This window comes from Cryptomeria japonica, chromosome 3 (assembly GCF_030272615.1).
Source record: "Cryptomeria japonica chromosome 3, Sugi_1.0, whole genome shotgun sequence".
Taxonomy (NCBI): Eukaryota; Viridiplantae; Streptophyta; class Pinopsida; order Cupressales; family Cupressaceae; genus Cryptomeria; species Cryptomeria japonica.
In genome coordinates this window covers 438,023,451-438,029,948 of record NC_081407.1, presented here as the reverse complement: position 1 = coordinate 438,029,948, position 6,498 = coordinate 438,023,451, and positions in this window count along the sequence as shown.

The window sequence follows — 6,498 nt, the reverse complement described above, 5'->3', positions numbered from 1 at the left end:
GTCCTCCCGCTGAAATATCGCGGTTGAGTGATTTGTGCCTTTGTATGTTTCTCTTGGCTGGTTCACCGCCAAGTTTCTTGCATTCCTGCTGGATAAGTGGAAGGGACTGGCTTGCCGCCCAAGAATTGTATTGTTTCCAGTTATTTGAAGCTAACGATCCCCTCAACACCGTATGCTCTCACCTTCCCACATTGGGCACTTGGTGATCAGAAAGTGGAAGGGTTGCATTTTCCAACAAGTTTTCAGTTTATGCTTTCTAACCTTAACGGGTCATCTGTTTGTGGATGATTATTATTGGCCTAAAAAACAAAAAAAATAACTGGGATATTACAGAAACTCGGACTCATCGATAGCTTGATCAGCCCAAAAAATTTAAAAACTTCAGACTCAGCAAAAACTAGAGGAAAAACTAGACAATAACTTAGCAAATTAATCAAATATTTGAAAATACATAATTTTTTTAAAATATTCTTCAAAAATATACACATATACTAAATTTGTGGAGCATATTATTGATTTCCATCATATATAAATCAAAATTTGATTTTAATACATACCATAGACCAAAAAACAAGTTCAACCTCTCAATACATATGAAGTTCAAGTTTCAATATGAAAGAAAATTATAAATCATAATTGTTTTCTATGACTAAAGCTAAAAACAATTGTTGCCACAATGTGGGTGTTGCTGAAGTAAATGGTATAGCTACAACATCCTCAATAGGTGCCTCATCCATAGCAATAAGATCAAGCTATGTATGTTAAGAACTTGCCCCTAATGGCTGACTAACCTCGCCTTCTACCTCCTCATATGTTGCCACATTCACTTTCCATTCAATTGCCTCCGTCTCCAAATCAGCTAACTCATCATTAGTTAGCAATGGGTCCACATCTACATCACCAAGCTCAGCAATCCAATTTGAAAATGCATCAATGTTATCAAAGTCAAGTGCTTCATGTGAAACTTGTTAGATAGAACCCAAAACTCAATGGAGTTTGATAATTTGTCGATGATATGGCATTCCTCATGAAAAACCCCTATCCAAATTTTGGAATTTCTAATGAATGTGAGGAGTCTCTGCTATCATCCTAGACTCCTGGTAAATGTCACATGAAAAATATTGATTTTCATCCTTCCAACAAATATCAACCATCAAGCACAAAGAACCATAATAAATGTCATATGAGAAATATTGTTGTTCATCCTTCCAAGTTTCCAACAAATATCAACCATCAAATGCAGAGTACCATGATAAATGTCGTATGAGAAACACTATTGTTCATTCTTCCAATGAATATTAACCATCAAATCCAATGTATCAGAATAAGGGTCATATGATAAATATTGTTGTTCATCCTTCCACCAAAAAGCAATCATCAATCTATCACAAGCAAAGTATAGCCATGAATCTAGTAACAAGAATAATAATGATTGCCCCCTAAAAATGCTTGAAAGTGTTTACTTGAGTATTCTATTTGAATGGTTCTAAGAGAGTAAATGGGAATAACAAAATAACATAATATAACCATAACAATTACTTGAAATAATGTTCTAGAAAGATGTCTTTTATAATTTTATTCATTCATTTATCGAATGTGTAGTAGTTATAGGAACTTCATGTATGCGTTCCTTGACTATGAGTACAATAGGATATATATAGCAAAGCCAACAATTGAGAACTCCAACTATTGGGGACTAATTGCTTAATTATAAAATAACTGATTTTATTTGTTGCCAAATGATAGAAAGCACATTAACTTTTTAATGTTTGGTGGACAAAGAATTATACCACTTTTGGTCATTTTTCATGCAAAAATTGCCATGCATTTTTTATAAACTTGGCAACAAGTTACTCACTACCAGATCTAGCTTGCAAGTACTTGTTGAGTTTTGCAACTATGCAAAATAAAGAATCATGAAGTTGTAATCTAAACATGTATAGACATGAAATTTTGTAAGCAATAAAATGAATTGAAAATCTAGATAGAAGATAGAACAAAATGGTTAGAAAACAAAGCAAGATGTAAAAGGATGGCACAACCACTAGAGTGACCTTTAAGTGTGTAACTCAAACAATGAAATGAACAGATGTTTTACTTTCAACAAACGCATAAATTCTTCTAGGGCTCAAGTAAACATTCCAAAAATCAAACGAGTATCTAAAAGGAGGTGTACATGTGTTACAACCATGCGGGGATATAAACACAGTTGCATTAATCAACACACTTTGACATTCGTAAAGTACTTTGGCATTTTATTCTATGTTTGAGGGTAAAGTAGTGTTATGTGTTTGATCTAAATAGGATCAAGTCTGATAAAGACCATAGCTTCTAGAAAAATGTTTTCACAAGAACTGTGTCAAGTAGCAAATGTGATATTCAACATTAGTACTGCCTATCAAGCTTAACTCTGACAGCGTCTAAAGTCATTGAATTAATCCAATTAAGTTAGACTTAATTTTTTTTCATAACACTATCTCCTAATTGAACATGCTATGATCTTGTCACTTTTAGTTTTGATATTCTCTTTTAAACTGTAAATTTGTTTTTTTTTTTAAACAAAAAAAAAGTCCTATATTACTTTATTTATATAGAGAATATACATTAACAAATGTTAAGGATGTAGCCTCATTCGGATTGAAGCAAGCAATATATTATGATACATATATATATGTGTTTGAATAGAAATACATATATATATTTAATGAAAGTAACATTAACATATTATCATTGTATCCGATGACTTTCAAATCGTATTCGGTATTACTACTACCGAACTGTTATTAAACACAATAGTATCGAGCACCGTAAGTAAATTCGGTGCATAACTAATAATGGTTGACAACGTATAGTGAAGCGCTATGGCTACGTAGAGGCATGACCCCTACGTGGTGTAATACCATCCAGTTGAGAATCCTTTATTCAAGGCATTAGTGCTCGACCGACACTACCAAAATTCGATCAACTCAAGAACAATTGCACTCAAGAAGAATCTCGACTAATTACAAGAGGGATGGGTCCAAACAAAGAGGGAGAAATTCAAGCACTACATGCTAACACAAGCAACAAAGGAAAGAAAAAGAAGTTCAAACGGAAGAGAGGAAATAATCACAAAAATAGAGACTTCTCCAAGATTCAATGCTACAGGTGTGATAAATTTGGACACACTCATAGGTTCTGCCCAGAAAGAAAGAAAGCCCAAGCAACCATAGCTGAAGTCAAGGAAGTAGAGAATCCTCTATTCTTCTTAGCCTTATCAAGCGAACTAAATTCAAACAAACATATCTGGATAATCGATAGCGGAGCATCACGACACATAACCAGATTTAGAGATCAATTCGAAACCTTTGAAGGGCACTCAACTGAAGAAGTTACAATTGGAGACAATTCTACCTATCCAGTGAAAGGAATTGGGACCTTCTCAATTCAATTAAGAACAGGAGTTACATTACAATTGAAAGATGTTCTTTTTGTACCGGGTATCAAAACGAATTTGGTCTCTATTTCAGAACTAGCTGATCAAGGATATCGCGTCACCTTCCATGAAGATAAAGTTCTACTCTGGCCTAAAAATTCCAACATAAAGAATGCTATTCCTCTAGGATCTAGAGATGGTAGTTTATATAAACTATGTAATGCTAAAAAACAAGCACTAAATCTTGAAGTAGCAAATTCTAATGAAATTTGGCATAGAAGATTAGGACATCTTTGATTTGGTGCCCTACCTTCTATAGGAAAGATCACCACAGGATTACCCAATCTAAAATCTGTTCATGTTGGAACTTGTAAAGGATGTGCTCTAGGGAAGAACTCAAAAGGGTCCTTTCCTTCAAGTGAACACAAATCAAAAGTTGTACTAGAACTTGTCCACACTAATATGTGTGGTCCAATGTCATTACCATCACTAGGGGGATTTTTGTATTACGTGATATTTGTTGATGACTACTCTAGGAAAACTTGGATCTATTACATAAAACTCAAAGAATCAAATGAAGTGTTATTGAAATTCAAAGAATTTAAAGCCTTAGTGGAAAATCAAACTGGGAAGAAAATAAAGACTCTAAGATCAGATAATGGGGGTGAATATATCTCTGAAAATTTTAAAGAATTCTGCATTTCTGTTGGGATTAAGAGGGAGTATACAGTGCCTTGTAATCCTCAATAGAATGGAGTTACAGAAAGGAAAAACAGAACCATCATCGAAGCCGCTAAAGCCATGATGCATGATCAAAATCTACATATCTCATTCTGGGCTAAAGCCTCAAATACAGCTGTGTATTTCAAAACAGATGCCCACATTCAATCTTAGAGAATATAACACCTGAAGAAGCCTTTACAGGGAATAAACCAGATTTAAGCCATCAAAGAATCTTTGGTTGTCACGTGTATATTCACGTTCCTAAAGAAAAGAGGACCAAACTAGAACCCTCTGGGAAGAAAGGCATATTTGTTGGCTACAGTGAAACCACTAAAGGATACAGAGTCTATATTCCAAGACGAAGATCTATTGAAATCAGTAGAGATGTCAAATTTGAAGAAGATGCTGCTTATAAACTCTCTCTAAGTGCAGAAGATGATCAAACCACAGAATCAGATGAAAATCCTACAATTGAGAATCAGAGGGAGAATAGCAAAGAAGATCATGAACCTCAATCATCTAATTTTGAGAATGCTGAAAATCCTAACAACAAGAAAAGACCACTATGGGCAAGAAAGATGATTGAAGAAAATAATGTGGAACCTAATGAAATCTTCAGAGAGAATAAGAAAACAAGAAGTCAATCATGCTATGTTGCACTCATGACCAAGCTTACAAAATCTGAACCATCAAATGTTGAAGAGGCTTTAACATGTCAAGCTCGGAAAGATGCAATGATTGAGGAATACCAACCTATCTTAAAAAATGATGTCTGGGACATTGTACCTAGACCAAAAGACAAATCAGTTGTCTCTTCAAAGTGGTTATTCAAAATCAAATATGCACCAGATGGTAGTATTGAAAAACACAAAGCCAGATTCGTTGCCAGGGGGTTTTCTCGAAAGGGTGGAATTGACTACAAAGAGACATTTGCTCCAGTTGCCCGATATACTTCTGTAAGAACCATTATTGCCATTGCAGCGTCTAAAGGATACATCAAATGGACGTAAAGACCACATTTTTAAATGGTGTTATTGAGGAAGAAGTATATATAGAACAACCTGAAGGCTTTGCTACACATGATAGAAACCTCTATGTGTGTAAACTGAAAAAAGCTCTCTACGGCCTTAAGCAAGCTCTCAGGGCATGGTATGAAAGGATAGATAGTTATCTCTCCAAGCTAGGATATTCTAAAAATGAAGCAAATCCTAACATATACTTCAAAATATCGGATGGTAACATGTTAATACTTGTTTTCTATGTTGATGACTTGTTGATAACAGGAGAAGATCATCTTATTGCAAAATGCAAACAAGATCTTGTGACTGAATTTGATATGAAGGATCTAGGTCTTCTGCACTATTTTCTGGGTCTAGAAGTATGGCAAAAAGAGAATTATATTTTCCTAAATCAAGGAAAATACACCACTGATATCTTGACCAAATTTGGTATGATGGATTGTAAACCTCTATCCACTCCAATGGAAACAAATCTTCATAAGCTCAAAAGTGAAGCAGTAGATTCAAAACCTACAGATCGTACATACTATAGACAGATTATTGGATCTCTTATGTACCTGGTAAACACTCGCCGTGATATTTGTTACGCTACTAATGTGTTAAGTCATTTCATGTGTGAACCCAAGAAGATTCACCTAATGGCTGCTAAGCATATTCTGAGATACTTGCATGGTACTAGTGGACTTGGCCTAAAGTATGAAAATGTTGAGATACAACTCCAAGGGTATTCTGATTCCGACTGGGCAGGCAGTTCCATTGATCGTAAAAGTACAACGGGGTGTTGTTTTAGTCTTGGATCGGCTATGATATCCTGGTTTAGCAGAAAACAGTCAGCAGTCGCTCAAAGTTCCACTAAAGTTGAATATATGGCTGCCTCCATGGGAGCTCGTGAAGCAGTGTGGTTAAGGAAATTGCTAGTTGGACTATTTGGGAAGCCCCTGAACCCCACTGTGATTCACTGTGATAATCAAAGTTGCATCAAACTTTCTGTAAATCCCATTTTTCATAATCGATCCAAGCATATAGAAATCCCTTACCATTACATAAGAGATATGGTAGACAGAGATGTTATCAAATTTACCTACATCAACACTGAAGAGCAAAGTGCCGACATATTCACCAAACCTCTTGCAAAGTTGAAAGTGGAGTACTTTAGAGGTAAACTTGGTATGACTAAATTATAATTGAAATTTCTGATATTGAATCTCAGTCATATGTAATTTGATATATTCATGAATATTTTTGATGCAATATTGCAATTATGTGTTATGTCATGAAAGGTGACGATCTTTCATGTGATGTATGTGTAAGATCGCTATTGTAAGGTGACGACCTCAACAA